Source organism: Pseudorca crassidens, chromosome 15 (genome assembly GCF_039906515.1).
Source record: "Pseudorca crassidens isolate mPseCra1 chromosome 15, mPseCra1.hap1, whole genome shotgun sequence".
Lineage (NCBI taxonomy): Eukaryota > Metazoa > Chordata > Mammalia > Artiodactyla > Delphinidae > Pseudorca > Pseudorca crassidens.
The window spans coordinates 84,071,541-84,094,530 of NC_090310.1; positions in this window are offsets into that span (position 1 = coordinate 84,071,541).

The following is a 22,990-nucleotide window of genomic DNA, read 5'->3' on the forward strand; positions in this document are numbered from 1 at the left end:
TCCCTCCTCCAACGCAAACCTAGCCCCCGGAAGATTCCGGGTTTTTCTGACACCCTGGTGTGGAAGCCGTGAAGTGTTGGGTGTCAGGTTAATCCTGGCCCCTGGCTTCCCTTTGTTCAGTCTGTTGAGCCCCCAGAGCCACTCCCATGACGAGCCAGAAATGAAAGCCACCCCATCCTACAGAAACCACGTGCCCGCTGTCCAGGGACGGTGCAGATGTTCATGAAGACCCATCGGTGGGTGGATTCAAACGCTGTTGTGGCCATCAGGCTGCCTGTGGATGTCTAGAAAGATTTTAGGGCTCATAGGAGTGGGAAGCTCCTCATTGCCGAGCTGTGGTCCCTGCTCTTAAGCCCAGAGCCCTGCCCGTATTATTCTTCGGGGACACTGAACCAGGTTCAAATGTTGTTGTTGTTTGCCTGGTAATAGGAAAAAGCTCAGTGTCTCCAGCTATGTTCATTTGTCACAGGACTCTTTCCATTTCCAGTAACAAAAGCCCAACTCAACCTGGCTTAAGAAAAAATGTTCAGAGATCTAGCCAGCTTCAGGAACGGCTAGATCCAGGGGCTCTAACAATGTCACAAGAAATGTCTCTCTCTCTCTCTCTCTCTCTCACCATCCTTTGACTATGCTTTTGTCCATGTAAGTTCTGTCCCAAGCAGGGCCTTCCCCTGCCTTGGCTTCCCAGAGCTCCCAGCTTCCATTCCTGCAGCTTTACATCCCCTGGTGAGAGAGTGCATCACTCTCCCAACTTCTGTGGCTGCCTCTCTGGAGCCCCATGCACATCCTTGAACCAATGACTGTAGTCAGGAAGATGACAAGAATGAAAAGCCCTGATTGACTAGGCCTGGGTCATGTGTCTTCCCCAGGAATTAAGGGTGAGGTCAGCCCCACCCCATCCTGTACATGGAACAGGAGTGAGAAGTCCCCACAGGTAAGCCAGGTGCTGTTGGTAAACAGACTGGGAGTGGATGCTGGGCAGCAGACACAACACACACGGCACGTGTTGATGCATGGAGTGTTGGGTTAGCCTGGAATTGTGCCCTGGTGCTGCAGTCAGTCCCACATGGGATTCCTTCACATCTTCTGAAGACCCAGAACCCAGCCTTGATTGGGAGCGAGGATTTAGGGGTCAGACAGAACTGATTTCATAACCCAACCCAGCCATTTACCAGCAGTGTAGACACTTGCACAAGCTCCCTGACCCCCCTAAGCCTCGGCGATATTAACCAGCACTGGCTTCACGGGCCTGCCACCTGGGCAGGCGCCCAGGGCCCCATGTTCTAAAGGGTCCCGAGCTCAGTTTAATGCTTTGCTGTCACCACCTTGAAATCCTTTTTTCTTTTAATTTTTATTTATTTATTTCTGGCTGCGTTGGGTCTTTGTTGCTGCACACGGGCTTTCTCTAGTTGCGGCGAGCAGGGGCTACTCTTCATTGCCATGCGCGGGCTTCTCATTGTGGGGGCTTCTCTTGTTGCAGAGCACTGGCTCAGGCGCGTGGGCTTCAGTAGTTGCGGCTTGCGGGCTCAGTACTTGTGGCACACGGGCTTAGTTGCTCTGCGGCATGTGGGATCTTCCCGGACCAGGGCTCGAACCTGTGTCCCCTGAATTGGCAGGCAGATTCTTAACCCCTGTGCCACCAGGGAAGCCCCACCTTGAAATTCTTAACAATTTTTGAACAGGAGGTCCTGCATATTCAGTTTGCACTGGGCCTTGGAAATGCTGCCGCGGATTCTGACAAGTCAGCTAAAGGGTTGGGAGGTGGCACTCGCTTGGGCAATCCTGTATCTGTAGCCGGGAGACACAGCGCGGTGGTCTTCAGGGCTGGCATCTCAGAGCCCTCCGCTTGTGTTTCCATTTTCTGCCCCATTCTCACCTCCCTCTGTCTCGCCCGGCTCTTGTTCTTCATTCAGTCTCCCCGTGCACTTTGCACGCCCACACTGCTTTGTTCTGAGTGCCCACCTGACAATCCCTGCCTGTCCTGGGGCTTTGCTGCCCACAGAGCACCCACAGGGTCCACACAGAAAGTGGACCAGGTGAGCCTATCATGCCTCTGGCCCCTGTCAGCACCCACGGGGCACAGGAGCCGGTGGATAAACCCCTCCCCCGCCATCCCTGTTCCGGGGGCTCTGAGCCCCCGAGCGGTGCCAGTGCAGCCAGGGCCCCTGAGCCTCTTCCTCCCTCCCTTCCCACCTGCCTCCCAGCTGCACTCCGGCTCCCCAGGCCACTTTTCAGACGAGCTGCCTGCACTCAGGCCTTTGCTTCGCTGCTGGGGGCAGAGGGGCCGCATTTCCCCCTGACCTAGTCATTACAGGCCACTCTGAAGACAGTGCTAAGTGACATTACTGTACCGACCCCCTTCGCCCTCTGCAACCCTCCGCTCTTCCTTAAAATGCAACGGTGCTGGGAGCCCTGCGCCAGGAACCGCTTGGGCGGAAGGGACGTGGGACCTGGAGGATCCCCACTCAGGTGGCCCCCCCAGGGAGGGCCGGAAAGCCCAGGGGTCGCTGGGATTTGCGAGTGCACAGCCCCGCCCTCCCCGTGTGGCTCGGCGTCTTGGGAGGATGAGTCGTGAGGACCGTCCCCTGAAATCCCGGCTTGGACGGCCTTGGGGGTCCCACGTCAGAGCCTTCGCTGGGGCGGCCTCTGGGCTCCTTGAGAGTCCGAGGCTGAAATCAGTCCACACCAACCAAACACTCAGCTGGGGGCCTGGAGGCCCAGATGAGGACAAAGGGCTCAGGGCAGTGAGGGGGCTTCAGGGCCCCCCGGGCGGCCTCCCTGCTGGCCCAGGGCTGTCCCCACTCGACGCCGACGCCCCAGCTTCCAGGTCAGCAGAGTGAGAGTTTAGGAATGGAGACCTAGAGGCTGGGGACCCGGTCTCCTCCAAGCTGGGGATACCGGCCAGAAACTGCTCTTCCCTGGGGGCCACGGTGGGAATAAAGGAGACAACGTCTGAAAAGCACTTATGCCGTAAGCTCTCAGTTAAAACGGACGATGAGGATGGAGACTGGTCTTTCCATTTTATTCCCCACAGTGACTTGGGTCCTCAGGGCCTGCCTTTCCCATGATCCCCCAAACCCACAAAGAAGCCTGAGCCCCTAGGAGGCCCCCAGCAGTGGTCTCCTGTTTGCCCCACAGAATAGGTACTTTCTGGGGCCCGGAACCCAGATCCTGTGCCCCAGACAAGAGCTGAAGGTCACCCCGCTGCCTGCTCCTGACTGATCCACAGTTTTATCTCATTTCTCGGCTTCAGGCACAGCCAAACGAGGTGCTACCTCTGAGGGCAGCGGGCAGGGCCCAGCGGGCTGGGGGATCCATCCAGCAACAGAGAAGCTGGCAGTGTCGCCGTCCAGAACAGCCTCGTGGCAGGACGTTGGCAATTTTCATTCTCAAGGCTGTGACACAGTGTCTGTGAGCCCTACAGGGTGCAGCCCTGCTGAGAAGCCCCCCTTCCTAATGTGTCCCTGCAGCCCACCTGCCCACCCCTCTCTACCCACCACCCCACTTACCCTCTTGGGCTCAGGCTGGAGTTTGAGGTGAGGGATTTTCCCTGAGACAAGCCCTCTGACGCAGACCGATGTTTACTTCCCTGTTTGCTTTGCCTTGGGTTGGGTTAAGGAATGTTATAAAATGACTGTTTATGCCCTAAATGAAACCTGAGTGACAGTTCCTCTTTCCCATAAATACTTCTGAATATTTCCAAAGTCCGTTCCAGACCTCCAGGGGCATGTGGGTGCAGAACCGTGTGGTCACAGGCCCCAAGGGAACTTCTTTGACCTCAGGAGACCTCAGTTTACACATGCTGTGAAATGGGGCTGGGACATGCCTTCTCTATGGGGCTGCTGGGAAGCAGGATGGATTCATGCTAAGGATGCCTCTTTGGACAAAACTGCCTGTCACTTCTCTAGGGGTTTGTGGAAGGTGGAGGTAGGAGACGGTCCACGTCTGCCTGAGTTGCCTCCGTTCAAGGATGGCCCCTGGGGGGTGCTGCTCTGGGTCTGCACATTCTGGAATCCAGCCAGCTCGGCTGACGGTGGCCCTGCTGAGGGCTGGTCATGAGACCAGGGCAAGGTCCTCTGGTCTAGGCCCGCCAGCTTGCCTGGTTTTCAGCGTTAGCACCGGAAATCTCACATCCTAGGCAACATCTCAGTCCCGGGCAAATCAGGACAGTTGGTCACGGGGCCTTGGCTCGCTCGTGAGCAGGGTGGGGATAATAACAGGGTTGTTGTAAGGCCTAAATGAGATCACGCACGTGAAATGCATATGGTCAGAGAGAGCTGTTATAGTCGCCGAACAATGCAGGGGGAATCGGTGCGACGGCAGCTGGGGTGGCAACGGGAGGACGGCCTCAGCTCTCTGCCTGTCCCCCCCAGGCCGCACTCACAGCCAGCATTAACTGTGTGCCTGCTGCATGCCAAGCGCAGGGCTCAGTGTTCTCCACGGAGCGCTTTCTGTTCTGCACAACAGTATTCCCATTTTAGAGATGAGAAACCAAAGGCCCCCAGAGCTGAAGCGACTTGCCCACAGCAAGTCCGCCAGAGTTGCTCACCCAGGTTTGTCTGACTTCAAAGCTCTCACTGTTCCCAAGCTTCTGCATTGCCTCCAGGAGGGAAAGAAACTTCCAGAACCAAAGTCAGAGATGAAACCCTGGAGGGCATACACCCTCATGGACCCTGGAACCACACTGGCCCCAGTGGAAACATTCAGTGGGTCAAGGCCACGGGTCTCGGTTTCTTCCCCGCACTTACACACCGAGTGGGCCGTGTTCTGTGACCAGTGGGCATGGCTGCGGCTGAGTGAGGCTCACTACTTACCCGACCTCTGATTTTCCCTCTGTCTGCGCCCATACTGGCCTCCGTACCAGCCTTGGCTCAGAGTTTGAAACCCAACTCCTGGCACAGATTCCTTTGCCCTGCTCTGATGTCTGTGGTCCTGGCCAGCTCTGCCCAGGCTCCCAGGGCTGTCACTTCTGAGACTGTCCATCCCTCCCTAACACCCTCCTCCCCACTCCCGACTCCAACATAGTCCGAGGGAAGAGGGCTGGGTGGGTCTCAGTGCAAAGGGGTAAAGTGACGTTTCTTTAGTTTCCCAGAAATAGTCCTAAACTATTTTTTATTCAACTCATCAGCTCATGTCAAGTCATCTCAAGCCATGTCAACTCAGGTTAAGTCCATTAAAATCAACTTGGATCCGATCAGACCAAGTCAGCCCACCGGTCCCCAGCCCTTTCCATCCCACTCAGATATTTATTGGGGATGCTCATGTGACAGGCCCGAGGAGACTCTGGGAGGGTTGTCAAGGCCAGGAAGATGGTCTAGCGGACAGCAGTGGTGCAAAGTGCTTCACCCATAAGTGGGCAGTTTAGGAAACAAGAGACCAGGGGCACAGCCTCTGGACTTAGACAGTTAGGTTCCAATCTTTGCTCAGAAATTTAACGACCACGTAACCTGAGAAAGGGGCCCCAGCCAGGCTGAGTCTCACCTCCTCCCCTTCTCTATAAAATGGGAGTAGTGATGGCATCTTCGGTGGGAGTCCAAGTAAGGATGAGACAAAAGGTTTCAGAGCGGCACCTGGCCGGCGGCAGCGTTGGACACATGGGAGCCGTCACTGTGTTTGTTACTGTTTTGATGATTATTCCTCCAACTCCTCTGGGCAACCCTGTGCCAGGCAGGATGACTCGAGAGATGTGGAGAGAAGCCCTGTCTTCTTGAATCTGGAACTGGTTCCCTCTGCCAATCCCATGTTGACATCAGATATCGTCAAGTGCGCTCCCCGGCTGACCGTAAGCTCTTTGAGGGCAGGAATCTTTGCTCAGACTTGTGGGGTAGCAGACCTCCAGGACCACACCAAGTCCCTTCACTCTGGCACGCTCAGAGTGACTCCCAGGGGGTGGCAAGGATCCTTGGAAGGTGTTTGGAGCCCAATACAAGGGAAGAATTTCCAAGTGGAACATCTGAACGATGGAGGACCTGCCTCAGTTTCCTAGAACTGGGAGTGCTCAAGCAGATTACATCACTGAATCAATGGTGGCCCAGAACCTTCTGTCCAACCCACGGTCCGTGGTGGGCAATCCAGAACCCCGGCAGACTGAGTGTCTCCCCGGCACTGACCCCTGTGTAGTGTCGGGACGTTTCTCTCCTCCCTGAACCTGAGATGCCCCCTGGAAATACTTCACAGGGATGCTTCATGGGCTGATGGCGAGAGGCGTGTGGAGCGAAGACAGATGGGGTCTGCGTCCTTGTCTGGCCACCTGCCATGTGTGCTTACAGTCACTTAACCCCTAGAGCCTGGGCGTCCTCATTTTTTCTTTATTATTATTATTATTTTTTGCGGTACGTGGGCCTCTCACTGTTGTGGCCTCTCCCGTTGTGGAGCACAGGCTCCGGACGCGCAGGCTCAGTGGCCATGGCTCACGGGCCCAGCCGCTCCGCGGCACGTGGGATCTTCCCGCACCGGGGCACGAACCCGTGTCCCCTGCATCGGCAGGCGGACTCTCAACCACTGCGCCACCAGGGAAGCCCTGGGCATTCTCATTTTAACTGAGTACTAACCTTATAGGGCTGGCGTATCAGTGTCCTGTGGATGCCGTAGCAAGTTACCACAAACTAAATGGCCTGAAACAACAGAAAGGTATTTGCTCACAGTTCTGGGGGCCAGAAGTTCAAAGCTAAGGTGTCAGCAGGGCCGCACTCTTCTGAAGGCTCTAGGGGAGATTACGTCCTGGCCTCTTTCAGCTTCTGGTGGTTTCTGGCTTCCTTGGCTTATGGCCACATGCCTCCAATCTGTGCTTTCATTTTCACCCGCTCTTCTCTGTGTGTCTCTTGTCAATGGATTTAAGTTTCAACTGGATAATCCAGGATGATCTCATCTCAAGATCCTTAAGTCCATCTGCAAACACCTCTTTTCCAAATGAGGCCACATGTACGGGTTCCAGGGAACAGGACGTGGACATATCTTTCTGGGAGCCACCCTTTGATTCACTCCAATTCGTCTGAGAATTACACGAGACGGAGCGCAGAAACCCAGGAGTCAGGGGCTTACATTCAAATCCTGGATTCATTGCTCTACTGTGTGACTTTCCAGAGTCACTAAACCTCTCTGCCCTAATTTTTCAGCTGTAAAATCCCAATGCTATTGGGATTCCAACAGAATCTATTTTAAGGGTTGTTTCTGATAATTAAATGAGTTCATACATGTCTAGGGCTTAGTCTAGTCTTGGCCATAAACATAAAACGGCCACTAAACGGAGGCCAACGTCGTTGTTTCTAAAATAAGTCTGGTATTGTATGTGCTGAGCCTCTGGCCCTCCCTTACCTAACCCCTTCTCTCCTCTTCCCTGCGATGGGCCCCCTTCTGTCTGAGCTGCCACGGAGCCCCCTCCGCGCCTTCCTGCGGACACCTGCTTGCCCACGAGTTCCTGGACCCATTTCCGCTGCAAGCCTCTCATGGGGGAGCCTTCTATCAATTACAAATATTGCCACCACCCCCTTCCCACCGCCTTTGGGGCAGAACATTAAGATGCAGTTTCTGCAAAGCCACTTTATAAAATGAGAGTAGCTGAGTGCTCTCGGGTGTAGGAGTAATTATAATTCCCAAGTTTCTCTGAACATTTTTCTAACTGGATCTTTTTGTGTCATCTCAGAATAGACACGCTTGTGGGCTTTCCTGGGCTCAAAATAGTTGTGAGATAGGAGTTGAAATCGACATCTGAGTTTGAATTATAACAACTTGGGTACAACTTTCGATTGGATGAATTTCACCAGCCAAATGCGGCTCCTTCTGCAAATACAGCTTCCTTCTATGGAAGAGCAGAATTCCTGCGCTCGGGCTGTGCCTCACTGCAAGTGGCCCTTCAGCAGCATGGTGGCCCCGGCCAGGGAGCGGGGACATCCACTCCCCCCAGGGCCTCTGATGGAGGCAGAGCAGCCAGGCTTAGGGGGTCTGAAGCACCGACAGGTCTACGTCTGCCTGAATGGGGGCCTCCGTGCCGTCTGGGCTGACGCTTTGGTCCACGTCCCTGGAGCACAGGGCTCAGGGCCTTGGCTCTGAGGCTGTCAGATGGGGTTGGAATTTTACATCCTCCACTTATGATCACTGTGATTTTGGGCAACTTACTCGATTTCCCGTGCCTCAGTTTCCCCTTCTGTCGAGTGGGGATAACTGTCCCTAGGGGCGTTGTCAAGACTCAGTGAGCTGATACGTGGAAGGGTCTTAGAACAGTGACCAGTGACGGTCACGGGGTCAGTGTTGCTGGTTTTGATTGTTTGACGCACGGTGGGTGCACAGAGAAGGCATGAGGACCCAAACCGAGTTAGAAGTCACTGGTCCTCCTGCTTCACAGGTCAAGGTACCTCAAAAGAGACTCGGGGGTCTTGAACGGGGTAGGTTCCCCTGGAGGCCGGCAGGAACGCATGAAGGGTCGTGGGGTGGAGACGGCACCGCTGCGGGGCCAGCTGCAGATACGCGAGGGAAAGCAGACACGTTCCATCCCGGACTCTGCAGTCCTCTTCTTCAATGTGACAAAAATGCGCTTGAAAGGCTTAAAAAGAAAAGCTGTCCCTCGCCCCCTGCCGCTGCCTGGGGTGAATTCATTCTACATGCAGGAAACCTAGGCACCGATTACCTTGGGGGACCTGCATCTCTGGCAGTGTCCTGGGGCAAGCCCTACCCGTGGAATGGAGAGATAATGCACTCTAACTTCATTTTTTAAAACAATATTTTATTGATTTCACTGAAGCTGTCTAGTCAGTGGATCCCCTCCCTCGCTCCCTGAGCCATGAGCAGACAGGGGGCGGGGGGGAGGCCTGTCTGATGTGATTAACCCTTTCAGAGTGTGACTGAGAGGGGCTCTTGGAGAGCCGGTGGGATGGCAGCCCCAGGTCGGGTCTACACTGCCTGATCCCGGTGCGGGTCCCCTAGTGGGTCCCCCTGGTGGGCGAGGCTGAGGGTGTCTGCACTTTCTGAGGGTCTGTGTTGCCCCAGTCAAAGCAAAAAGCAGTACTACTTCACATCCAGAGAGCTCTTCAACCCCTCAGAGGAGAGGCTAGGAAACGGGAGAGGTCGAGGCACCAGCCCGGGTGGCGCGTCCCCTGAGTCGCTGCTCCAGCCTCTTCTCAGCTGGGGGTCACTTTATCTGAAGAAGATAAGACCCGTGCCTTTGCTTACAGCGTCCCTGCGTGGAGTCTGGCCAAGCCTGCGGCTCTGGGGCGAACAGACTCGTTACAATTGCATCCCACTCCTCCGAGTTCAGGCGAAGCAGGAATAAATATGGAATTTTTTCCTTTAAAAAAGAGATAACATTCCTTCCCTGCTGCTAGGGTAAAAATTGCTCTTTTAAAGTCCCAGCATTCTCTGCTTCGCTGCCCTGTTGTCATTCTGCTTCGTGCTCAGAACAGCGTCCAAGGGCAGGGCCATCTTTTTTTCCGGCCTCTCTGAGCACTTGGCGAAATGTAATCAGTCTTTAAACAGCAAACCACAGGCAGGAAGAGCCACCCAGGGTAGGAGCTCCTTTGAGACCCGGGCCTTCATTGTCCCAAGCCAAATCCTATGACACGCTGTATTGAACCGCAAGCATGTGCTACTGAACATTACCTTTTTTCCCCCCTCTAATGCTCTTTTTTTTTTTTTTTTCCTTTTTGGATCTAAGGTGGAGAGGTTTGAATACATCTAACTTCTGAGCTCAAAACTCTCCATCTTCCCGTGTCCCCGGAAAGCCTCCACGTCGCTTCGTATATTCTCTTACTTCCCCTCCCCTTGCCTCCATCCCCGCTTTGGTTTCCCATCTCCCGCCTCTCCATGCAGCCCACACCCTGGATCGGATGTGTATCCTCGAACGGTACCTGTCTTTCTGACGAGAAAAAACCCGAGAACACACGATCACCCGAACTCTTGCCCTTCTGGCTTCCTTGTCTCCCTGCCCCCCACCCCCCTCAAAAGCTCTGTGTTTATTACCAAAATTCCTGCTGCCATCTTTGGGACCCCAGGGAGTGGGAAGCTTTGAGGCCAGAGGATTGAGTTGTGGTCGCAGATGTTTCTTGTCACCCGCATCTGGGTCTTTCTCCTCGCACAGAACAATTTTAAGATGTTACTGTCATAAAGTCCCCGCAAGATTGGCCAACTGCCGCTGCCAGCGCTGCATCAGTTCCATCCCTTGGAGTCGGCTAAGAAGACTCCCACTTAATTACCTCTGGGGTGAGCCAAGAAGAGGGGCTGCAGAGTATTTTAATAATCAGGACACAGCTTTCAAATCAAAGCGATTATCCTAGCCAGGATCAACCCAGGTCTCGCACAAACACTCGGCCAAAATGAGTTTTCAAGGAGAAGTTCTGTCTTAAATTATGTTTATGGATCGTTCTGGTTTTAAGGGAATATTTAGACTACAGTTCACAAAAGCCTCCCTCTTTGGTGGGGAAAAGAAAACTGGCTTTCATGTTACAGTTTTTGTCTTTGTCAGCATTTCTAATGGCAAGAATGACAAACTCTGCTTGGGAAACGCCAGTGCTGACAGCTGTGTTTTATTATTGAATATTTCTGGTGGCGAGGTTGGCGGCCGCTCTGTTTATATTGCTCGTAAGATTTCATGCAAGACTCTGCGAGGTCCTGGGCTTCAACCGAAGTGTCTGATCCACTGGATAATTCATTCCATCCCCTCCATTCCTGGTCTCTTTCTTTCAATTTTTTCCAAGGGCAAATTGAGCACTTCCAGAAAATGGAGTCTGACGGAGGAATGCTGCAGACCCCAGGCCCCAGCACGGCTGAGGTCTCCTCCTTGTCCCAGGAATGTGCAAGGTGACCTACAAGTGCTGCTTTGCTGCTTCTCCACTAAGTGCTGGTTCGCAGGTCAAGCAAGTCAGCTCTGGAATTCTGCCTTGACATAGGCTTTTTTTTTTACACCTTTATCGGAGTATAATTGCTTTACAATGGTGTGTTAGTTTCTGCTTCATAACAAAGTGAATCAGCCATACATATACATATGTTCCCATATCTCTTCCCTCCTGCGTCTCCCTCCCACCCTCCCTATCCCACCCCTCAGAGCACAGGGAGATCAGCTCGGTGCTTTGTGGCATGGACTTTTTGGCAAAGCACTTCCTGCCCTCAGCCCATCAGATCCTGCTGCTGAGATGTTGGGAAGCTCTCTGCTCAGCGACAGAGAGGAGCTGCATTTTACCTTTCAAAAACTTTCTGCCTTACTGAAAGCCAGCCAGCCTGTCTTGAAGCGTTACATCTGCCTTTGGAGGTATAAATGGGGTCTCGGCCTTGTCTCTTCCCCCTTTTTCTTCATAAATATGAAAAAAAAACCCCACAAGAGCAGACACCTGGCTAACTTGGGTCATTTGTTTTTTCATTTGTTTTGTCAACAGACTTTTGCCATCGGCTTCTGGGTGGGTGTAGAACTGGAGTACAGATATCAGCTGCGATCCCCCTGCCCCCTAAGAAAAGATGGTTTCCAGCCCCCCTCCTTGCACACCCAGTGTAAGTCCAAACTCTCTGCTCGATGTCTGCAAATTTGGGGAAGGGGCGTCAGTTTGTCACGGTCCCCTCTGGTCTGTCCCCATAATGAATTGTGGGTCCTCCCATTATCTTGGTCTCCATCCTTCATGGTGCTGATTCATGTGAGGGGTTCAGCCTTTCCTGTATTTCCACCGAAAGCTGTCACTCTTATAAGACGTGCACATGCGTGGAAGATTTTCCTGGGAGTTAGAGACACTGAGAAGATTCACATCCTAAAGGAACGGACAACAGTCAATTACCATTTATTTTTCCTGAACATGTCTCAGCCATGTCTGCAACATGGGTTGCCCATGTTGTCTATTCCTTTTATGTTTATTCAGCTCCTGCTATGTGCCCAGGAGACCACCATCCCTGCCCTCAGCATCTACTGGATTGGGGATGTGCAGGGGGTATGGGGTGGGCGTTTAGAAGTGGGGAGCTCTGTAAAGGACCACGCCCCATACGGGGGCATGAATCGGCGAACTCTGAGCCAGCCCTGAGAAGAGGACGGTCAAGGGTCAGGCTGAGGCTGGCAGGACAGACAGGGGAGGGGAGGGGTGCTCCTTGGGATGAGGGTGAGTGTTCTAGCCACCCGCTTCTAGTGCCCAGAAGCGGGTGGGTTCGCTGTGCAGATTCAAGGGTGGGAAATGTCAGGAGGAGCTCAGGGAGGGAGGCTGGCGCCTGCCCTGGGATTCCCCGGGGATCCAAGGCCCTGGGCTGGGCGGCTGAAGGGCATGACCCCAGGGCTCTGCCCTCGGGGGACCCTCCCACCTGCCCCCAGGTCCTCCCTTCCCCCACATCCCCCGCACACGCCCCTCGGGCTTCTGCAGCCGCAGGGGGTCTGTGCGCACATAGCCCGTCACGGCGGCCCCGACGCGCGCGCCTCTTCTCCACGTCTGCCGAGGTCATGGGCTATTGGCGCCTGTGGACCAGGCGCTCTGGGCTCAGATGTCTGTCCTCATCTAACAGCTGGAGTTGGGCCAGGTAAGGAGTTGCGGGCTGACACGTTCCGTGTGTGGGGGAGCGTTTCTCGCACCCTCTCGGGCTCTTGGTGGGCAGTCCCTCTGCCCCGTCCTCCCAGCTGGCCTCAGAGACAAGCCCACGGGGGGCTTCCATTTCAAGGGTCCGACTCTCACTCCCACGGGAAACGGACGGGTGGTCACAGAGTCCGTGCAGCCTGGACGGGACCGCTGTTTGGGGGCCCAAGACGTCCCCTCAGCCCTGCACTGCGTGTGGTTCCGGGACCCCTCTCTGGAGTCGCTTTTCTTGCTGGAGCTGGAGCCCCCGGGTCCCCCCACTTCTGAGAAGCGGCTGCAAGAGGCCCCCGGGGTCGCTGCGCGTGCCCACACGTGGGCCTCGTTGGATGGTATTTGGAGACCAAGTAGGTCGCCGGCCTCCACCCCGCCCTCCTCTCAACCTGGATCCTCCCCAGCTGAGGAAAAGTCGCCTGCCTACTGACAGTTGACACCGAATCCCAGAGCAGGAGGGGGGTGTCTAACCTCTGGAGATGTCTAGACCCCCCTGTGCAGACACTTTCCCGCCCATGAAATGGGAACAATACAGGCGCTGAGCCCTGTGAGGACGGGATAGGATCGTCCCACGGGGAGGCACTGCCACTGTGACTTCTCCTTACAAATGGGAACCGCGGCTGCGCTGGATCTGGGGACCAGATTGAGGCCCGGGCTGGGAGGGTCCCTGCCGGACTCCCCCCGAACGCAGCGCCCGTTCCTCTACCCCCGACTCCCTACCCTCTGCCCACAAGCAGGACGTAGAACTAACCGGCCCCCAACACACCTCTGTGGGAGGCACTGTCTGTGCTCCGTGCTCTGTACCCTCCTGGTCCTTGCAGACACAGGCGCTGTCCTCACCCCATTGTTCAGGTGGAAAACTGAGACCCCGACACGGGTAAACTGCCCAAGGTCAACAACTGGCAAGTGGCAGAGCCCGGATTAGGTTTCCTGCCCTTCCCGCCGCACCAGACTGTGACGTGGAGCTGAGTGGTCCAGGCGGTGTAGACGCTATGCCCTCCCGCACCCCTCCTCCCAAATCCCACACAGGATCACAGGATCAATTTCCACAAGAAATTCTCTTGAGCGCAAAGGACAATCAATCAAGATTAACAGCTCGAATCGCCTGGAGGCCCCTTTGGTTCCAGATGCTTTTTGCTAATTCCAGATGGTTGTTTTGTTGGTGGTAAACTAGCGCCTTCGTGCTCTTGGATTCGGTTTGCCCGAGTGTGATTTCTTTCCAGCCCCAGTCCTGAGGCTCTCGTCCTGGAATCCAGGTCACAGAGGCACAGGCTGCCAGATGTTTTGTAGCCCTCTTATGGTGTTAAGAGGCATTATTCAAGCTTGGAAATAAAAGGAAAATATTGCTGCGTGTTCTTTCAGAATCGTACTAGAACAGTATCTAACACACCTGACTAAAACTGATCTGATTTTCTGATCTGTGACTGACTATCGATTGGAGCCCAGACTGATAGTAAAGTGAAATGTTAGCTTGTAGAGATTAAGAAGTTGCAATGACTGTCCAGAAGAGATGGAAATGATTAATGGCTAATAGAAAATATTATCTCAGAGTTTACAAATTTTTTTTGCCTTGTGGGACACAAGACATGAACCAGTTTTGTATCTCACTTGTATCCAACTCTCACATCCTCTTGAATCGACTTTGCCATCCTATTTCGCTCATTAACAAATATAATACTTGTGACATCTACTCACTGTGTGCTTTATGAGTTGTGTTTTTAATTTTTTTGAATATTATACTTTTACATTAGTCCCCTTTCTCTAGTCTCTCTGGCAGTAAACTTATTTTATACCCCTCAGGTTATTCCAAATGAGAAGCCCAAACTTAAAACATGTGAATATCATTGCGTAAACGTCTCTTGATTTTATATCCTTTTTAATCCTTCATTTTTTTTCAGAACCCAAACTGTGGCTTTGAATGTGACCCAAATAACTTCTATGCTCCACAAGGCTCAGCCTCTGCTAGTCAGAGAAACACAGCTAAATAGTCAAGAGGAAACAAAATGTAATTCCAATTCTCACTTTCATTTTCAAAGGATATGGAGGGGATGCAAATCACAACCCAGAGGACACTTCTGAAAAATGCCTTTTGCCTCCACCCCAATTCTCTCACACTCAGCAAACCACTTCCAAGCCTCTTGTTCAGCACTGCCTCTGTGTTCACTCACTGCCCTAATTGTCCGGAGCACACTCCTCAATGGCTGGTGCTAGGAATGCTTTTGATCGCAAGCCCTAGAACACGCAATAGACCTTACGGTTTAAATCATAAGAAGATTGTTTGTTCACTTAATCAGGTACCCAGAAATACTGGGTCACAAGGCAGGCTCAGACATTCAACAGTATCGTCAAGGATCCGGTGTCCATTCTTACATCCAGTGAAATTTTGTCCTCATGCTTGTTGCCTCATGGTCACAAGATGGCTACCACAACTCCAAACATCACGCCCTCATATGCAACATCCTCAGCAGGAAGAATAGAGTAGGAACTAAGGACTTTCTCCCCAGATGATCCTGTCTTTTTATCCAGAAAGAAAATCCTTCCCAGATGTAATCCAGCAGACATTTTCCTTTCTTCTCATTGTTTAAAACTGGGTCACAGGGCCACTCCTAGTTATACGGGAGGCTTAGAAAGCAAGCATTGGACAAAGTAGAAAGGAATCATCATGGCTGGCTTCGACCAGTCACCACTCATTCCCTGGGGCTGGGAACAGCACAAGCCCATGCAGGTGGGGTTCTGTTAGCCTTGGAGGCAGGAGGGGAAGCAGTTCACACTGTCGGTCACACTCTTAAAGTTGGTGAAACAACCATAAGACAAGTGATGAGCTTACATACGTGAAACACTAACTACAGCCCCTCACAGGGCACATCCTTCGGGAAGAATTGCCATCCTTGGCACGCAGCTTTCTCACCTGCCGAACCTGTGGCGCCTTGCAGCAGCTCAGCTTAGCTCTGCAGCCCCAGAAAGTCCTCAGCAAGTCAGAGCTCAGAGGTGGGAGCCTTCCAGATGCATCACCTCTGGCCACCCAGGAGCTAGGACGGGTCTCTACAGCACAAGCAGCCACCACACCTGGAGCCGTCACTCTGCACCCAGCCTCAGTTCAAGCAGCACGTGTTGCTCTATTTCTAACAAATGGCACAGTGTGCACCACTGTTTTCTGTCTTACGCATGAGGGATAAAGAAGGTCGGAGGAGTTAAGTGACATTGTCAAGGGCAGCTAGTAAGTGGCTGAGCTGAGATTTGGCCCAGCTCCGTGACTTCAGATCTGTTGTTGTTTTAAACACTTAGTACCCTATTCCTTCTCTTAGCAGAGGAGGGGATGGAGAGAAAGTGGGTCCCTGGGGCTACGGGTGATGGACCAGGCTTTGATGCCCAGACCCTTCCAGAACCTTGGCCCATGGCATCTGGGGCCCATGTCTTACACCCTCTTTCTCTTGTAGAGATTGCCAAGGCCCCAGCTCATCTCTTTCCTCACAGGCTCTCACTCACGCCTCCTGCTTTTTGAAGGTCCTGGAATCCATTCCATCACCACCTAATTCAGAGTTCCGAGGCGTGTGACCAGCCAGGTCATCAGAGTTGGAATGATCCTAGGAGTTGCCCTTATCTTCCAGGGCTGGCAGTGATGGAGGGGTGGGATGAATGATAGGGTTTCAACATTAGGAGGGAAAGAAAACGTCAGGATCACTCTGGGGCCCACGTAGGCTGAGTTCTGATGGCCTTTAAGGGACTGAATTGTGGGGCAATCCCATCACCGTTGGGCAAACTGCACTGGGGGCCTGGCTGGGCTCTGGCGCTGCCTGGAGCAGAGAGGCCGCCCTGGCCGGGCTGCGTTTGCTCCCGCTCCAGCTGCCTAGGAAAGGGGGCTGTGTGCTGATGGAGACACCAACCTTGGAGATCTGGGTTCGAGGCCCTGTCCCCCACTCACGGACTATGTGACCTTGGGCAACTCAGTCCAGCTCTCCAAGCTCGTTTCTTCCCCCATGAGGCAGGCAATGGCAGTAGTACATCTCACTGGGAAGCGGCACATTTGAAGGCACCCATACAAGAAAAGCCCCCTGTCCTGCTGGGCATGCAATTCAGAAACTGGCCACCATGACAACTGTGCCTAAAATACTTCCTGTGATTAATCTTAGGTTTGATAAACCATGCAGTCAATGACCCAGAGCTTTCCCCCACCCTGCCCGACTTCCCTTTCTGTGCCCTGAATCCTTTCTTTCATCCACTACTGTGGGTGGTGGTGTTTGTCTCTCCTGGAAGGATGTTCTGGGCATGGTGAGCAGAACAAACCCAGATTCTGGAATCCTCCAGGATCTTCCAGAACCCTCCAGGACCGTCTAGGCTCTTCCAGAATCCTCCAGCATCTTCCAGACTCCTCTAGGATCTTCCAGGACCTTCTAGGATCTTGCAGAATCCTCTAAGATCTTCTGGGAGCTTCCAGAATCTTCCAGGATCTTCTAGACTCCTCTGGGATGGTCCAGGATCCTCTGGGATCTTCCAGAAGCTTCCAGAATCCTCCAGGATCTTCTAGGAGTTTCCAGGCTCTTCTAGGATCTTCCAGAATCCTGCAGAATCCCAGTCCCCCTGCTCACCTGTGGTGGGACCTTGGGCAGGTGCTGCACTTCCTTACACCTCAATTACCTTTTCTCCTGAGAATGTAAAATGTCTTTCTTGGGGGCAGGGGGCGGTGGTTTGGAGAATGAAATGTGGTAACACCTCAGAGCCCGCCCGTCCCTGAGCCTCACTGGAATTTGGTAGAGGTCAGCCCTGTCACCCCTCTGGGGCTCCTTCTTCCGCATTCACACCTTGGCTGAGATCCTATAAGAAATGGTCAAAAGACTGAAAAAATGAACAAACAGCCCAGTACCTAGTGGGGCCTGATGGGAGACCTTGGGCGGGGGTATTTCCACATGTGAGGGAAGGAGGAAGGCCTTGGCATTTAGCAGGTTGCTTCCTGAAGCTGTTATCCCCCCGGGAGGTAGTTGTCCCCCTCGGTACCCCACACTCCAGCCTTGCCCGGAGGACGGGGATGTGGAGAGGACCGCAGAGGAGGGGCTGGGGCTTCTCTGCTGCACCCACCTGGGGCGCTGGCTCTAAAGTATGGCCCGGTGAGCACTGAGCCGGCAGATTTATCTGCATGGAGAATGAAAAACTCCATTTTCCATGCAAATAAATCCGTATAGGCTGACCTCTATAGGTGTTCCCCACTTGTGCCATTCAGGGATTTGTAAAAGACCTTGAGTTAAATTTGACCTTGAGCCCTCCTGGCACTTGCTCCGTCCCCTCCTGTCCCGGCTCACCCTGCCCCTCACATCAGGCTGGGCACTCGGATAACTTGCCGACTGATGATTTTGGGGTTTTGTACAAGACGTTTATACAGATGTGAACACGCTGGAGAGAAATTCTCAGAAGCGGCTATAGTCACTGTTAGTCTGGCGACACGCTACCCCATGTGGCAACCAATACATGTGCCTATTGAAGTTTAAATTGAAACTAAATAAAACGTAAAATTCTGTTCTTTAGTCCCACCAGCCGCATTGCCGGTGCTCCGCTGCAACATGTGGTGAGTGGCTGCTGTACTGGTTGGTGCAGATGTAAAGGGCGTTTCCATCACGGTAGAAAGTTCTAATGGACAGCACTGGGCTTGAGGAGAGCCCTGGTTTTTTTTTTTAATTCTAGATTTTATTGGTGTTTTTTGTTAACAAAAGTAACAACTGTTTGTCGGAAACCGTGTGGAAAATACAGAAGACCATACAAGAGAGCAGAGAGGGACCCGGGCGCAGCTCAGTCACTGAACGACTGAACCTCAGAGGGACACCAGCGTCCTCACCATGGGCATGGCCCTCCTGGGTCCTCCTTCCCCCAGCCCCCCTCCCGGCCTCCCATTGCCTCCACGCGGATGGCAGCAGTGGGCAGGGCAGCCTGGGAAAGGTAGTCTCAGGGGAAGAGCGAGGGCGGATGTGGGAGCATTTACTGACGTCCTGGGCCAGGGACAGAAGTGGGTCCCCTAAATTCCTGTGTTGATGCCCTAACCCCAATGTGACGGTACATGGAGGAGATTAAGGTTAACTGAGAACACAGGAGTGGGGTCCTCATCCGATAGGAGCAGTGGCCTTAGAAGGAGAAGGAGAAGAAGGGGAAGAAGAAGAAGGGGGAGAGGGAGGGGAGAAGACAGGGGGAGAGAGAGAGCCATGTTCCATCCCTTCCACTTGTAAGGCAGGAAGGAGTTCTCAGCGGAGCCCACCAAGTTGGCATTCAGACTGATCTCAGACTCCCAACCTCCAGAACTGTGGGAAAATGCATTTCTGCTGTTTAAGGGCCCCAGTCTATGGTATTTTACTGTGGCGGCCTGAACTAAAACATTCTGCAACTTGGAAATCCATCTCCACAGACTGGCTGTGCTAGGCAGCACCATGGCCCCCAAAATGTCCACCCCTAGTCCCCAGAACCTGACGGAGCAAAAGGGTCTTTGCAGATGACCCTGGGCTAACTAGGTGGACCCCGTGTAGTCACTAGGGCCCTCATAAGAAAGCAAGGGGGACAGAGGGCCAGTGTCAAGGAGGGAGTGGTGATGATGGAGCAGAGGTTGAAGGGATGAGGCTGACAGCTTTGAAGGTGGAGGGAGGGGCCACGAGCCAAGGAATGCAGCAGCTTCTAGAAGCCAGAGCCTCCAGAAGGAAGGCAGCTGTGCCCACACCTTGATCTTACCCCGGTAAGACCCCTTTCAGGCTTCTGGCCTCCAGAACTATACGCGAATAAAGTTGTACTGTTTCAAGCTGCTACATTTGTGGTGATCTGTTACAACAGCAAGAGGAAACTCAGACACTGGCACAAAGTCTATGAACCCGGAAGGTGGGCAGAAAGTGGCCAAGACGACAGATTTGACGGGCACGCCCTCCTGGGTTTCGAGTCCTGGCTCCGCCACTTACTAGCTGTGTGTCCTTGAGAAAGCCACTCACCCTCTCTGAGGCTCAACTTTTCTGTCGGGACGTGGAGGAGAGTGACCAGTCCTGCCCCGCCTGCCGCCGTGAGGTCAGGCTTTCTCTCCTAGATCGTCGGCCACGTGCCTGTCACGGTTCCAGGTGTGGGGAGACTGGTGTCCCAGAAAGCAAGCTCCTGACCGCCAAGCCCACACGCCGGCGGGTTCAATAATAGGACGTCATTCCAACACAGTACCAGGTCTACAAGAGGTGCTCAAGCATTGCTGCCCACAACCTCCTCATCGAAGAAATCACAGACGAGTCACCATCTTGCCAAAGTCAATGTGAGCAGGTACGGGCTGGAATTGGTCACCAGGTTTCCTGCCCCCAGAACCCGGGGGGCTCGAGAAAGGGCTTCTCCCGCATTTCTGATGCTGTCGAGCCTTTAGGCTCTGGTGGTTAGAGTTTGACTCACTGGGGCCTTGGCTGACCCGGTGAGACAAAGCGTAGTTTCCTTTCAAGACACTTAAAGGACTTAGTGTGAAGAGTCCCCAAAGTGTGTCCGTCAGTGACAGCAAGTCCTGGGGGGCCCAGGCCCATGGCCTCGTTCCCTGACATGGCCTGAAGTTCCCAGGAAATGGTCTTCCTGCACTGCCCTCCCCCCCATGCATGGGGGTCACGAGGTCTTAGAACTCTTGGGAAATCACTGGAAAAGCCCCAAGAACAAGAGAAGATTTGCTTCTCCCAGGCTCCCACGGGCACGGCTTCTGGAGACGGCGAGGCAGGAAGCCGAGAGCCTGGGGTCTGTCTCAGGACTGGGGGAGCCGCGGGGGGACCGGGCCACTAGCTGGGGCCGAGGGCCAGAGCTGGTCCTCAGATCGGTTTGCCTTGACCAGCCCAATTTTTTAAATCAGAAAAAGATCACGGGCTTTAGCTCCCTTTAAAAGTAGAGTGGGGTTGATGGGGGACCGGGCAACATCAGGGCTTCAGCCCCAGTGGGGCCCCCAGTTCACCGCAGCCCCGGGCGTCCTGGGCCTGCTCTGCCCCGTGTGAGACCTCGGGCCCTTGATCTCAGGCAGCGGTTCTTGGGCACCGGGGTTTTGCTCTCGGGGGCATTGGGCAACGTCTGCAGACATTTTCGGGCATCACGAATGGGGCGGGGCTGCTCCTGGTATCTAGTGGGTGGAGGCCGGGATGCCGCAAGGTCCAAGGCAGCCCCCATCACAGAGAGCGACCCACCCCGTGTCAAGGAGGCTGCAGTGAACCTGCTGGAAGGCGGCGGGTCTTGGTTCATGTCCCCAGAGCAAAGCTGGAGGCAAGACTTGGGCACAGGTGGTTTTATGAACGGTGGACCTGAAAGACAGTAAAACGGGGAGCTCCGTGCTGCCGGGGGCCTTTGGGGCACCTCAAGGACGTGCTCAGAGCTGAGCACAGATGGGGTTGGGGGGACAGAGAGGATGGGGCATTGACCTCTGACTCCCGCCCCTTGGGTGAGGGTGGTCTCCTCAGACCCCTCGCGCCAGGGCTGCATCTGCTCAAACTTGACCCCTGAGCCCCACTCCCTGGCCAGCTTACCCTGCCCTCCATGGGGGTCCCCTACGGCCCACAGACCTTCAACCTGGACGGCCCCAAGCCAGAGAGTTGTGGGCAGGATAACCTCAGCTCTGCTCTCCATGAGCCCGGAAGCTCGCCGTGCACCTGCCCTGACAAATTCTAATTCAAAACTCAACGGTTCTTTAACCGTTGTGACGCAAAGAGAAGACATCCCAGCACCGGCCTCCAGGATTGGTGGGATGGGGGCGCTCATGGCCCCAGGAACTTGCCAAGGTCCTAATTTACTGGCAAAATACGACTTGAATCCCATCAGGTAAAGAGAGCTTAGCTTCACGAAGTGATCTCTTAGGCGCAAACAGAGGAAAATATGGTCAGACAGCTCTGGCCAAACAAACTCACAACTTTCTGCTCGGAAATTCCAGGCATTCTCACAGAGCCAGCAATGGCCTGCCGCTTGCCCCCCTCCTCAGGGACAGACCTCAGCCCAGCGTGCGGACCGCCGTGCTCCATCCACCCCATATCTGGGCGTGTGCGTGGACCCCGCTGGGAAGCAGCCTTCTTGCTGTGGCTCCTTCCTGCGTAATTACTTTCTGTAAGCTCGAAGAGCTTTATCACGCAGGAGGCAGAAAGCCCTGGTGGGCGAAGAACAGTGTCGTGGATGAAGATGTGACAGCGGGCATGGAAGGAAGGTGTGGTGGCCAAGGCTGGTGCCTTTCCCTCCATCCTCGAAGCGGCCATGAGACTCAGTGTCTTTTTGTACTGGGAAGGAAAGGTACAGTGTCCCAACGTTTAGGACCCTTTTACCCCTCCTGCCTCACATCTCAGGCTTGCTTTCGATTTGCTTCTTTCCATCAACTTTGCAAAGGCATGTGTGTTCATGCACCTTGAACTTGAATTACCTTCTGCAGCCCACACTGATGGGCCCACGATGGCCCAGGTGCCCTGCTGGGTACTGGGAAGCTGAGATGAACGAGCCCAGCTCTGTCCGCACAGAGCTCGTGGTCTAGGAGGGAGACGTTACCACCTACATGGCTGCCCACATAATTATTTAATTATCGAATACAGCAGAGAATGCGGGAAAGAGGGAGATGGAGCACAGAGGAGGAGATCTGGGAGGCCTCGTTGTGGAAACAACGTTAAAGTAGAGACCTGAGTAAAGTGAGGGGAGAGAGACATGTGAATATGTGGGGAAGGCGTTCCAGTGCAGGGACAGCATGGGCAAAGGCCCTGAGGCAGGCATGTTCCTGGTGTGTCTGGGGGCAGCTGGAACCGGTGAGCCGGGGGTGTCGCCAGAGGTGAGGTCAGAGAGAACAGAGAGCAGTCAGCTGACATGGCGTGGATTGTTTGGAAGGCATCCCTCTGGTTGTTGTGAGACGGCCGGAGAGGGACCAGGGACCGGATGGAAGCTACTAGGTCCCCTCAGTGGGCGATGCCAGGGCAGGAACCAGGGTGAGAGCAGGCCTGTGTGGGGTCTTTGCAAGGCCTGGACCATGGATGACCCAAGGCTGACTGATGACATTCTTCCATCTTTCTCAAGCCTCCTCAGCCCCTCCCTTGGCAGGAAGGATGCTGGAGCCCCTACTTCTTAGGTCAAAGGGGCCCTCGTTCCCAGGAATTAGGGAATTAGAAACTCATTTCAACACACCACCCCCGGGGCAGAGCCTCCAGCATCCTCGAGCCAGTCCAGGACATAGAAGGATGAGGTCCCTCAGCCTGCCAAGGCCAGACCATTCTTCACTTGGCAATATCATAGAGCCCTGCCCCCACTGCCCCCTTTTTCCTCCACCCCGCAAGGCTATTCATGAAAGAATTAGCCCAGCGCTAAGACAATCTGAGTAATAAATGTGCTGGGACAACCAGACAGCCATTTGGAAAGAAGATAAAATTAATCTATTTCTCATCCCAAACACAAGAATAACTCCACAGGGATCAGTGATCTACGTGTAAAAATGAAACTACGCGGGCACTAGAAGGAGATGTGGGTGAATTCCTCTAAGCTGGGTG